The 14,259-nt window shown below is 35.6% G+C and overlaps 1 protein-coding gene across 8 annotated transcripts in view; it reads right to left on the reverse strand.

Moving 5' to 3' along the window:
• Positions 1-14,259, reverse strand: part of B3GALT1 (beta-1,3-galactosyltransferase 1) — a 697,560-nt gene that overhangs the window by 438,570 nt on the left and 244,731 nt on the right. Inside the window, exon 3 of one of the 8 annotated variants that reach the window (XM_043997931.1) lies at positions 4,757-4,805. The exons of the other annotated variants lie outside the window; for them this stretch is intronic. The gene's annotated coding sequence lies outside the window, so the exon portion shown is untranslated. The remainder of the gene's footprint in view (positions 1-4,756; positions 4,806-14,259) is intronic. 8 annotated transcript variants of the gene reach the window in all.

Consider the following 14,259-nt stretch of genomic DNA (forward strand, 5'->3'; position numbering starts at 1 on the left):
GTCGAGAACATTTTCTATTATGAAGTTCTTTGAAATTGTTTTGGACCATTGCATTACTATAAAGAGCCAAGTCTATCACCATTGTTCATCACACAATGTTGCTGTTACTGTATACAATGTAATCCTGGTTCTGCTCCTCTCAGTCAGCATTAGTTCATGTAAGTTCTTCCAGTTTTCTCTGAACTCCTCCTGCTCATCATTACTTTTCACATAGAATTTTTTTTTTATGGGGCAATGAGGGTTAAGTGACTTGCCCAGGGTCACATAGCTAGTAAGAGTCAAGTGTCTGAGGCCAGATTTGAACTCAGGTCCTCCTGAATCCAGGGTCAGTACTTCATTCACTGCACCACCTAGCTGCCCTCCACATAGATTTTTCAAAACTTTGTGCTCTAATTTTTCTTCTTCCCTCCCTCCTCAACCCTCCCTATGAAATTCAGCAATTCAATATAAGTCATATATGTGTGGTTATGCAAACCATCTTCTCATTAGTCAGGTTGTGAAAGAAAATAGACAAAAACCTTTAGAAAGAGGCACTAACAAATAAAATTATACTTCAATGTGTATTCATATACCATCAGTTCTACCTCTGTTGATGGTTTGCATTTTTCATATGTCCTTCTGATAGCATCCTGCTCATCATTTCTTTCTCTGTTACTATTGTTAACTGTATTACCCTCCATCTTATTCCCTCCCCTTGATATTTACTCTATTTTCTATCTTCCTTCACCCTATCCCTCCTTGAAAGTGTTTTGCTTTTTATTGCCCCCTCCCCCAATCTGCCCTTCCTTCTATTGCCTCTCCCCCCTCCTATTTTACCACAGGGCAAGATATATTACTACACCCTTTTGAGTGTGTATGTTATTCCCTTTTTGAACCAATTCTGATGAGAGTAAGGCTCACTCACTCCCCTGCTCCTTCCCCATCTTCCCCTCTAGTCCATAAGCTTTTTCTTGTTTCTTTTATGTGATCTACTTTTCCCCAATCCACCTTTCCCTTTCCCTTTCTTCCAGTGCATTCCTCTTACCCCTTAACTTTATTTTGAAGATGTCATCATGGGTCAGCTAGGTGACACAGTAGACAAAGCACCAGCTCTGGACCCAGGAGGCCCCGAGCTCACATCTGGTCTCAGATATAAGCCATCCCACCCTGCATGCCACACAAAAACCAAGGATAAACAAAAAATAAATGCTTTACAGATATCATCCCTTCATATTCAATTCACATCTGTGCCCTCTTTCTAATTAAATTCCTTTCAGCTGCTCTAATACTGAGAAAGATCTTATGAGTTAGAAATATTATCTTCTCATATAGGAATGTAAACATTTTAATCTTTTAATATCCCTCATGATTTCTTTTTCTTATTTACTGTTTTATGCTTCTCTAGGGTCTTGTATTTGAAAGTCAAATTTCCTATTCAGTTCAGGTCTTTTCATCACAAATGCCTGAAAGTCCTCTTTTTCATTGAAGTCCCATTTTTCCCCCTGAAAGATTATAATCAATTTTGCTGGGTAAGTAATTTTTGGCTGTAGTTCCAGTTCCTTGGCCCTCCAGAATATCTTATTCCATGCCCTCTGGACCTTTAATGTAGATGCTGCTAGATCTTATTTTATGCTTACTGTAGCTCCACTGTATTTGAATTCCTTTTGTCCAGTAGCTTGCAATATTTTCTCCTTCAAATTGGATCTCTGGAATTTGGCTATAATATTCCTGGCAGTTTTCTTTTTTGGGATCTCTTTCAGGAGGTGGAAATGTTTTGCATGACTGCTCATGTATTGCTTATGTTGAATTGCTTGAGTTCTTGGTGGGGGGAGGGAAGAAGAGAATTTGGAATACAATGTGTTTTTTTTTTAATTGATGTCAAAATTTGCATTTCACATGTAATTTGGAAAATAAAATACTAAATATATAGAAAAAATCATATGTTAATTACCACATCACATCTTTCATTGAAAATAGAATGAGTTGCTATAAGAAATGACAAGCAGGATGACTTCAGAAAGACCTGGAAAGACATGTATGAAATGAAGTATAGTGGAGTGAATAGAACCAAGGGAACATTGTGCACAGACACAACAATATTGTTTGATGAAGAACTGTGAATGACTCGACTATTCTCAACAATACAATGATCCAAGACAATCCCAAAGGACTATGGATGAAGCATACTATCCACCTCCAAAGAAAGAAGTGATATTGATAGAACACAGACTGAAGCATGCTATTTTTCACTCTTTCATTTTTTCTTCTAATCAAGTTTTCTTGTACAAAAGGACAAATATGGTAATGTTTCACATAATCACACATGTATAATCCATATCTGATTATTTGCCACCCCAGGAAGTGGTAGGGAGGGAGGGAAAGAGGGATAAAAATTTGAACCTAAAAATATAAATAAAAATGTTTATTACAAAAAAATTTTACAAAGAAAATAGAATGAGGTAGCTAGCATTTATATAGCACTTTAAAGTCTGTAAAGCACTTGATAATTATCTCATAACCACCCCAGGAGGTAGGTGTTATTATCACCATTTTACAACTAAGGAAGCTGAGGTAGAGAGAGGTTAAGTTCATTGCCCCATGTCACATAGTGTATGAGGCCATATTTTAATTGGGTGTTTCTTCCTGATTCCAGGGCCAGTGTTCTATCTATTTTACCATCTGAACTGAACTATATTGTCTTGCTCTGCAAACAGATTTAATTTTTACAGGAAAACAAGCAATTGCAGACAGCTTACATGGAAAAACAAAACTAAGAGCCAATATAAATATTCAATAGTAATAAACCATAATGGAAGTGACTCTTTTTACATTGTGTAAAGACAAAACAATAAATAGCTGCACATCATCCTTGAAGCTGTAATCTGTTTGCTTATGAGCATTTCAAAGCCCGGATTTATGCTTCCGTGTGATTGCATAGTTTATCAGCTGATGCCAATTGAGTAAAACTCAGCTGACTAACACTGTTCAATGTCTTCCAGTTCAGACATTCTTGTACACTCTGACTTAATTATAAGGACAACATGGAAGTATTTCCTACTCCAGGAAATTAAGCATTTGGTTTTTGAAGCATGGTTGATTGGCATGAGCACTAATGAATGCTGTATAATTTGTATCTGGGTCTATAGATGCAGTTCTTAAGGAAATGGGAAAAACCCTGCTGTTTCAAAGTATATTAGGAGAATCCACGATAAATATTACTATTCATGCTAGTCATATATATTGAAGTATAATTTTAAATAGTTGGTATGATATCATTAAAGATGATAAATCTTAAAAATAACTTCATGGATAACAGTAATAGTAAAATGTCACATTATCCAAAAGCATAAAAAGATGTTTTCTAATTTCTATCAGAAAATGTTATATCTTAAGACCCTACAAAGAATCATTATAAGATATAATTAAATCAAGCACGATTTTCCAGCAATGCTTTGGTCACTAAACTAGCAGTTCATAATTATGAGGTACACAATTATTTTATTATTTTTATAGTTCAACATCTTATTCATTTTTTCACTCATTCATCAAAAAGCAATTAAGTACTTACTATATGCCAGGCCCAGTGCTAGGTTCTGGGGACACAGTCCCTGTCTTCAAGAAGCATACAGTCTACAACTAATGTGTGTCTATGTGTGTGTGTGTGTGGGGATGGGTTGAGGGAGCATTCTAATACAGAAAGATTCCTTCAACTATCACTCAACTTCAGTTTGCATGACCTGCACTATGTTATAAAGTAGGAAAAGTTTGTGTTCAATTTCCCTCCCTCAGAAATATTTTCTTTACCTTTAACCAATGAAATGCCCATGGATTAATGCCCTCATTGTATGAACCAAAAACTCAATATCTGAATTAATAATTTGATTTCTATATTTTACTACCGAATAGTTAGAGAAAATGTAAGTCACTACTTTAAATATTTTATCTCATTTCTTCAGTCAGTTGAAGACTTCTTTACTCTGCCAACACATTCAGGAAATAGAAATACGTGATATGGTAAGACTCCAATGTATTTGTGTTTTGAGATATTAGTTAATAACATAATTCTACATCTCCAGTTCCCAAAGCCATGTACTCTTTTTTTTTTTTTTTTGGTGGGGCACTAAGGATTAAGTGACTTGCCCAAGGTCACACAGCTAGTAAGTGTCAAGTGTCTGATGCCAGATTTGAACTCAGGTACTCCTGAATTCAGAGCTGGTGCTTTATCCACTGTGCCACCTAGCTTCCCCCCATTTACTCTTGTTTGGTTATTTTGGGGAACATTTCCTTCTTTGTTGTTGTTGATCATTTACTCTTTTTTTTTTTTTTGGCGGGGCAGTGGGGGTTAAGTGACTTGCCCAGGGTCACACAGCTATTAAGTGTCAAGTGTCTGAGGCCAGATTTGAACTCAGGTCCTCCTGAATCCGGAGCCGGTGCTTTATCCATTGCGCCACCTAGCCGCCCCCATTTACTCTTAATAAATGCAAAATCCATTATTTGTAAATATCTTATCCATTAGTTATATAAATATATGTTAGAATAAAAGCTAATTTAATTAATCAAGCTTGTCATCAGAATATTAGACTACACAGTATATAAATACATTTATATAATAAACATGGAGTACTTTATACTTGGGAAATAAAGCCATTGATATGTGTACATAAAGATGATAGAAAAATTAATAGCTAGCTAACCCCAGGACTATCACCTATTAAGGTACAAAAGGCAACAAATATCCAGGCTAAGAAAATTGAAGTTAAACAGAGAAATCCCTCACCTTGCAACAAGTTTTCCTGGATTGAACTTTCTCAGCATCATCAACTGAGCTTTGAAGTATGAGAGGAAAAAAATTGTCAAGAAGAAATACCTAGTTCTTTGAAAAATCATCTTTCTGACAGTTGTCATCCCATGATCCTATTAACCCCTCATCAGTTCCTTCAAACACACCAAAATTATTGCACTTTGTACATTAGAGAAGTAAGTAATTTCATTTTAAACTCTTATAATACTTGGTGTGTTGGTTTTTTTTTTTTTGGAAAGAGACATGAATAAAAAACCAAAACAAAACTGTCCATTAAATTATCATCATCTTTTCGAAGGAGGAAGCATTTGGACAAAATGATCTTTTTCTTCAGAGCTGTCTTTGTTAGAGGTAAGAAAAGGTCAATTTTTCATTGAGTGTTTTTAGAGAATGTGAGATACACATTCTCCCTCTGGAGAATGAAGAGGAGAATCCAAAACTCAGACTGGCTAGGATCTGACTACTCTAAAAGGGTCGAGTTCACCCTATAGTGAATAAAAGAAGCTTCTGATAATACTTATCCTCTAAATCTTCATTCTCTGTCCTCCTAAAATCAACATATACTTTCTTTTAAAGGGGCACATACACAATCACCAGCAAATATGAAACAAGTTCATCAACTATATTTGTTGTCCTTACCTTTACTGCTCATACCTTTAGGTTTGGTATGTTGAACAACAAACACTGACAGTAGACATTGTCAGAATTTTCCTCCTTCCCAGCTCTCTTTGGGAAAAGCAGCCATTTTGAATGAAAGCCCCAGGTAAAGTCAGTATAAGAAAAAGTCATTTCTCTTGCCTGACTTATATAAAATTGTGAATTAGGGAGCACTAAAATCTGCATTAGAAAGTATGCTTACAAATGGGCAGATGTTTTATTTATACTTCTCACTTAAAAGAATAGATGGGGGGCAGCTAGGTGGCGCAGTGGATGAGGCACCGGCCCTGGATTCAGGAGTTCCTGAGTTCAGGTCCGGCCTCAGACACTTGACACTTACTAGCTGTGTGACCCTGGGCAAGTCACAACCCCCATTGCCCTGCAAAAAAAAAAAAAAAAATAGATGGGCTCCAATAAAGTTTGTACTAAAGTAAATTTCTTATGGTAGCTAGGTGGCTCAGTGGAGAGAATGTTGGGCATGGAGTCAGGAAGACCTGAGTTCAAATCTGACTTCAGACACTTACAAAGTTATGTGACCCTGGTCAAGTCACTTAATCTCTGTTTGCCTTAATCCACTGAAGAATGAAGTGGTAAATCACTTTAGTATCTTTGCCAAGAAAACTCCATGAACATTATTGGTCCACAGGGTAACAGAGAGTCAGAAAAGACTGAAATGACTTAACAACAACAATAAAATACCTTTTATAATAAATCCTATTCCCCCAACTTGGTTCTCTTTAAAAAATAATTTTTAAAAATCTGGTATCTTTGGATATAATATATTCATACAATGCAACAAATTTCTATTAAAAATTACATACTTTAACACAAATTATGATTTCATCAGTATAAGGAATTCCCAATGATGCATGTTTTTTTTTTTAACCAGGGTAAATTAGCATGTTCTTTGCAATTTATAATATTAACACATGCTTGGAAGCATTTGGAGATGATGGGAATTGCCTAGGTTCATAAATTCAGTACAGGAGAAGAGCAGAACTTTAACTTAGTTCTTCCTGACTATAAGGCCAACTCTCAATCCACTATGCCACACTGCCTCTAGTATACATAACTATACATGCCAATGTATTTCTTGATATACAAATATATGCATATGTAGATATGGCATCAACACCTGCAACCATTTCTTTCCCACTGAAATTACCTTCAATTTATACCCTATATGTCTTTTATCTACAGTTATTTATGTATTTTCTTCTCCATTAGAACATAAGTTCCTTGAAGAAACGGACATTTTTGTATACCCAACACTTAGCACTTGGCACATAGTAGACATTTTTTTATTTTGTTTTTGTTTTTGTTTGTTTTTTTGTGGGGCAATGAAGGTTAAGTGACTTGCCCAGGGTCACACAGCTAGTAAGTGTCAAGTGTCTGAGGCCAGATTTGAACTCAGGTCCTCCTGCCTCCAGGGCCAGTGCTTTATCCACTGTACCACCTAGCTGCCCCTACATAGTAGACATTTGATAAATGCTTAGTGACTAGTTATTTTATGGTTTCTGAACTTTCCTCATACCTTGGACATGTCCAACTTATTATTATAATACCTTTGGACAAGTGGCAGAGCCCCCAGAACTTATAACTAAAATATTCATTGTTTGGTTAGTAACAGAGACCCTTCACAATTTCTCCTAACACACAAAATGGTTTGGAATCTGATTAATTCAATGAGAACAGCCAAATTAGTAGACTGTGGCTGTATCAGTTCTTCTCCAAATAGTTTTATATTCTTTCTGGTATTCTTAAGGTGTTCTCCATCCCTTGTTAGGAGTCATATCTTAAATTTTGTCCTTTGATCCAGTTTAGGTAATCAGTTGTTACTCACTTTCTACATATTCTCTACTCTTCCAAATTCACAGCTTTTAATAGGATGAAATATGTGAAATACCATTTTTTCCCCCTGAATCCTTCCCTTTCTTACTTTTCCTTTCAAAGTCTCTTGTGGTGTGTTCCACATGTCTTTTGTTGGAATAATTTGTTCTCAAGTGAATAAAGAGAAATAGCAGTTTGGAGGTGCGATGAGTCTTGGAAGATTCAGTCAAATCTAAAATACTTGCTCCAGGATGACAACAGAGTACTGGGTTAGTAAGAGCAACTCTATCTTTCTATGGCTTACTCAAGTAGAGTCATGATTCAAACTTGTGTGTCTTTTGTCTTGTCACCAGTAATAAGATTTCTCTATCCTGCTAATGTCTGACTTATTTGTAGCATGTGTATGTGTGTGTGTGTGTGTGTGTGTGTGTGTGTGTGTGTGTGTGTGTGTGTATGAAAGCTCCAAGCATAGCATGATGCCTTGTAAATTACTTTTAGAATCCATTAGGCCTGATTCAGTCTTGCTTTGTAGAGAAAAACAAAATGGGTCTTATTCACATTTAGCTTGGCCAAACTTTTTTAAATCATCCACATACCTTTCTAGTCCTGGTAATGATGAAATAAAAGTAAACAATGTGCAGTAAATACACCCAGGAATCTCCCCACAAACACAGTTTCATGAAAATCAATCATCAAAGGAAAAGAAAAACATAGCTTCAGGTGTAGTGTCTTTTTTTCTGAGGTCCTGGACAAACAGACCTGTGCTTATTTTCATGGCTAAAGTATAAATGGATACAATTGATGCTCTTAGGATAGTTATTCTTTGGACTCAAATTTACTTTTTAGGTTAGTATTAAATCCAGTCTAATTCCGTGTTTTGCACATTTTCAGCAAAGTGTTGAAGCTCAATAAATAAGGCTTTAAAAATCTTTCTATACTTTCTACTTAAACGTTTGGCACTCAACTAAGAAACAGGTTAAGAGCAGAAGAGGATCTTGGAGGTTACACAGTCCTAGCCCCCTCTTTTTGAAAATGAGGAAACTGAGGCAAGGTTAGCAAATGACAGAAGCAATATTTGATCCAAGTTCCTCTGTCTCCAAATCTAGAAGTACCATATCTTAATTCACCAGCAGTACATTTCTCTTCTATCTACCTTCATAGGTTGTTTTCCCTCTTTTTCTTCCACTTTAAGAGCAAGGATCAGGGTTCTGCAACTCTCTGGTCTAATATGGCACCCATCACAGGTTGCCCACTCAAGAAATTTTTGGTAAATGGAATGAAATTAAAAGTCTTTTGCTTTGTTTTTGTTTTTTACTTTCTTTCTCCTTGCCTGACCAGTCCTGCAGGCACCTGGTATACTTAGATATCATGAAATGCCTGTCTTAGGCCAGCAGTTTCTTTCTCCAAACTTCAATCAATAATCATTTAGTAATGCCAATTACTGTGCTAAGTGAAGGGTTTTTTTTTTGTTTGTTTATTTATTTTTTTTTTACTTCTCAGGTCCTTACCTGGTAGGTGTGTCACATTCATTGAATACTTCTCAATGAAATTCACAGTATCTCCTTAAATTGCCAGGGCATGGATATTTTAGCCTGATATAGGGGATAAAGGCAGCTTCAGATTCAGAAAGACCTGGATTAAGGTCTCTCTTCCAATATATACTGCCAGTGTAAATCAGGGTAAGTTGTTGAAACTCCTAGACACTTAGCAATTTATAGAGCAGTTACTTATTTGCATTGGTAGAGAGTTTCCTTAGTGGAAGATGTCTGCTAATGTAATTGCAGGTCTAGGAAAAGACAAAAAAATTACCAAAGAATCCATTTTCAACTTGGATCCTTTGCATGTTGCCCACTTGACCCTACCCTACCCCCACATATATTGTTTAACTAAAATCTGATTAAATTTTTCTAACATTTATAAAAGTCTATATGCACATCACTGAACTAGGAACTGAGGATACAAAGATGAAACCCACCCTGGTCTCTGGCCTTAATGCAGTTAAAATTTTAAAGCATTAATTAGATTTATAGCTAGAAGAAATTTTAAATATCATCCTGTCCAACCCTCTAATTTTATAAATGCAAAGTAAGGGCCAAAGAGGTTGTGAGCTGTTCAAGGTTACAAAGTAGGTGACAGAGATGGATTTTCAAGTAGAATCATGTCAATCAATAGGTGCTTTGTGGAAATTCAGAAAATGAGGACATAATTTCTGGATTGGGAATGATCAGGGAAAATGGTGGCATTTCATTTTGAGGATGATTGATGATTAGGATTTCAAAAGACAGTGAGGAAGAACATTTGAGGTAGGGAGAACTCTAAGAACAAAGACATTTATGTGGGAGAGTATAAGGCATATTGAGAGACTGAGTAATCTAGAAGGAGTGTAAAAAATCATGGAAAGGTAATTTTGGGGGATATGACTAGAAATATACGTTAGTGTCAAATTATAGTTTCATTTTAATCTTACTTTATATGTAATAGGAACCCACAATATATTTTTGAATGGTGGAATGACATGAACAAAACCTAAAATATAGTGCAGAAGCTATCAATAGTCTAGCCAAAATTTCTGATGACCTTTAATCATCTCTTCCTGATTGTTCATTTTCCCTTTCTTTTCTACAATCTTTTGGCCAGTGATAGTGGGAAGCTGAGGAGGATCAAAGAGATGAAAATGAAGAAGAGATCACATTCTAGGTGGCAAAAAATGCTACTAGAATTTCAAATCCAATTTATTTGGAATATGTAAATCTTTAAATACTTGTGTTTTTTTGACTGGTCTTTCAAGAATCCTAGAGGAGACTATTGCCACCAAGGGTCAAATCACTTTTAAGCACTTCTTCTCTGTTGGTATGGCTATATTTGAAGAAGAGAAATATAGTTTGAGTGGATATCACTATGGCTACAGAATTTTACCTCTTTACATTTATTTGTCACAACTTAATATTTTAAGCTTCAGAATATCAATATTAATATACTTAAAATAGTATATAACTCATGCATATAAAGGTTTTAAGTTAAACATACATAAAGGCTTGAAATTTAAAAATGAGCAGATAATTCCAGGTAAAGCTTAGTGTATCTAATTACTGCAAGAATAGCTCAGTGGTGTTCTTAGCCTAACTGATATTCCTCTTCCTCTTATGGATATATGAATGAACATTTCTTGAATTGTCAACTGGGAAAAAGTGTCCCCAAATTTGAACAGTTTAAGCTATTTAATATTTGCATTTCACTTAAAAGATAAATACCATTAACTATTTCATAACGCACTGGGAGTACTTTCCATTTTATTACTAATTATATAACATTAACCGTGGTTATAGATTTATCTTACTTTATTACAATGTTACTAATCTTACTTTGTTTCAAATCCTGTTGTTTTGATGAATACATGATAATGAGAATACCTTTAAGGGCTGGCTTCTTACATGGATTCTTGAATGGTTGTAATAAAAATAATAGGTAGCTACAATGAATACCGTTTGCAAAATAGAAATTAGCTCAGTGGACAATGACACTTTTATAAACCAAAAACACACACACATACACACACACAGACATACATATACATCCTCATTACTATCCTTTAGAATTTCAAGAATGGATTTTGAAAAAAACTTGTGCTAAACCTCACAAAAATCATACTTAGAAATCCTGCTATCCAATTTAAGGAGCACTCTACATTTGTAAAGGTACAATCTGTTTCCATTTAATTCCAAGAAACTTCTGCAAAAAGTTAGTCAGTGGATAATCAGAACATGAGTTCCTTGCTCTTACTTTTTATGTTTTGTTTGTTTATTTTTTTGCAGGGTAATGAGGGTTAAGTGACTTGACCAGGGTCACACAGCTAGTAAGTGTCAAGTGTCTGGGACCGGATTTGAACTCAGGTCCTCCTGAATCCAGGGCCAGTACTTTATCCACTGCAACACCTAGCTGCCCCTTGCTCTTACTTTTTAAATTATACCATGTTTCTGTTGGGAGTTCTCATTGACTCCTAGAACTTAGTTATTGTATTTGACACCTTGGTCATGCTGCTGCATCAGAAATTTAGCAGAGAAGCAATAAGTTTTATGGAAAGGTGAGACCAAAAACTGCTTTATTTGAACTCAATGATCCAGGGTTACAGTCAGTCCTATTAAAAACATTCCTTACTAAAACAAACAAAAACATTGCTGTTTTAATTAGTAACTGACAACTAAAAGACAACTTAATAAATGGAATATGATGCCTCAGAGTAAATTACATCCCTTTCAATCCCATTTTTAGTAAAATTTGGATGATCACTTGTAAGGAATATTGTGGAAAGGAATTTTGTTAGGTATAGGATTTTGTTTGTTATGTGAAGACATTCACATCTTTTTAAAAGCTGTTTATACTTATTGGTTAAGGGTAGTGGTGATGGTGGTGGAAAGAACGGAATATTTGAAAATATTTTCATATTTTCTAGGTTATTTGCTAAATTTTTGACCCAGATGAACTAAAATAATAAGAGTAGCTTATGTCTAAATAGTGTTTTAAAGTTTCCAAAATGCTTTTTACATAATAGCTCATTTAAGTCTCATGTTAGTTCACAACAAGACTATGAGGTAGGTAGAGTAAATATATTCATCCCCATTTTATAGATGAGTAAACTAAGGATAAGAATGGCTAACTATCTCACACAAATTCATATGTCTAATACATGGTGGAGACAGAGATCATATCCAGGTCTCCTGACTGAGTCTGGCATTCTTTTTCTTTGACTATCTTACTTACTTTCAGCTATAGAGAGACTTTTTAAAGGGTTATCCTTCCCAGTCCTTTCCTTGGCATTCACCTTCCTATTCCTAAATTTCTCTCTCCCAAACAGAAATCATTAGAATCTGAGTAAAGAGAAAGATAGTTAAAAGAGAAAATCATAGAAAGTAAGCTGGGAACCAGGCAAAGTTCTGTAAAAATAGGCAAAAGTTAAACTTTTAACTAATATGAATTAGTATATAGTGAAAAGAGCACTGGACTTTGAATCATGAGAGATGGCTTCTGTCACTAGCTAGCTCGGTGATTTTAGATCACTGAACATCTCTAGGCTTTAGTTTCATCATCTGTAATATGAGATCTGAGAAAAAGTCCAGGTACTGAAATGGATCAGCAAGGCATGTTGAGAGAGTAAGATCTGGGATACCACCTGTGAATGAATGCTTCATTAGAAGAATATTTAAACGAGAAATTAATTTGCATTTACTTTTTGAAGATTTTTCATTTCAATGGTACTCCAAGAGGATATTTTGGGTAGATAATCGATATTATTTAATGTATTAAAACAAAATTATTCACATTAAGCATTTGTTTTGAATATGCACACTGAACAAATCACTAGAATGAGATTGACCTCCATTGGATTAGCCACTATTTGGCATTTAGGGTAATAATACGGAGGCTGTTGTATTTTCTTATCTATACTTAAAGACTTGGCAAAAAGGCTCATTTCAAGAAATTGGTATTGACAGTACTTTTAGATCATAAGATCTGGAGCTAGAAGAGACCTTCTAAATTATACCTGGAAAGGAGTTTAGAGGTCATCTGGTCCAATTCCTTCATTTAACAAATTTGGAAACTGAGACCAGATGGTTAACTGATTTGCCTAAGGTCATACATTTAACAAGTATTAGAGCCAGGATTTGAATCCAGGTACTCTGAATCCAAGAGGGTAGCTAGGTGGTATGCTGGATAGAGTGCTGGCCCTTGAGTCAGGAGGACCTGAGTTCAAATGTAGCCTCAGACACTTACTACCTGGGTGACCACAGGCAAGTCACTTTAATCCTGTTTGTTTCAGTTTTCTCATCTGTGAAATGAGCTGTAGAAGGAAATGGTAAACCATTTCAGTATCTTTGCCAAGAGACCCCCAAATGTTGTTACAAAGAATTGTATACAGCTAATCGACTGAACAACTCTGAATCCAAATCTCATGTTCTATGCACTTAAACACATTTATCTCTCATTCCCCTCATTTATCTCAAAAGAGAGACCCAGAGAAATGAAAGGACAATCTAGGTTGCAAGTGAAAAAGCTGGAATTCAAAGCCAGATTTTGTGACTCCTAAACTTGTGCTCTTTCATCATAGCACACGAAGTTTATCGTTCAGTTGTTTTGGTTGTGTCCTCCTCTTTATGGACCCTTTTGGGGTTTTCTTGGCAGAGATACTAGAGTGGTTTGCTATTTCCTTCTCCAGCTCACTTTACTGATAAAGAAGGCAAACAGTGTTAGGTGATTTGCCCAGGGTCACAGAGCTAGTAAGTGTTTGAAGCCAGATTTGGACTAATTTTCTTGACTTGAGCTCTAGCCACTAATCTATCTGCCCTACTATGAAGTTACTTCTCCATTAAAGAAGGAAAAAAAATTACTAGCTTCTTGGATCCTTTGATTTTCAATCATTTTGAGTACTATTTTAGTACAAACAGTATGCAGTGCCTATAAGGTGCTTGTGACATCGAGTGAATGGTTTTTACAGAAATTTCAAGTTGTCAAAAAGTAAGTGTTTTTTCTAAATAGCAGCACAACTCAGTGGAAGAATAAGGATCTAGACCGGAAAGTTCCCCAAGTCCCTCTCTTCTCTGAATTCAGACTTCCCACTTTGAGGCTGATGGCACACATAGGAAGGATGGTACTTGTAACCTTTAAGAAACATTTTCATTAACAAAACTATATAGATGAATGGTAGAGGAGAAGAGCATTTTAGATGAATATTTGGTTTATTTTTTTATTTTTGGTGGGGCAATGAGGGTTAAGTGACTTGTCCAGGGTCACACAGCTAGTAAATGTCAAGTGTCTGAGGCCAGATTTGAACTCAGGTCCTCCTGAACACAGGGCTGGAGCTTTATCCACTGCGCCACCTAGCTGCTCCCTAGATGAATATTTGGGAAACACTTTCTCCCCTTATGTACAAATGAGACTGAGGAATCTAATTAAATTATACAGTTTTCTAAAAAACATAGCCTCAAAACATAATTTCT

Source organism: Dromiciops gliroides, chromosome 3 (assembly GCF_019393635.1).
Source record: "Dromiciops gliroides isolate mDroGli1 chromosome 3, mDroGli1.pri, whole genome shotgun sequence".
Lineage (NCBI taxonomy): Eukaryota > Metazoa > Chordata > Mammalia > Microbiotheria > Microbiotheriidae > Dromiciops > Dromiciops gliroides.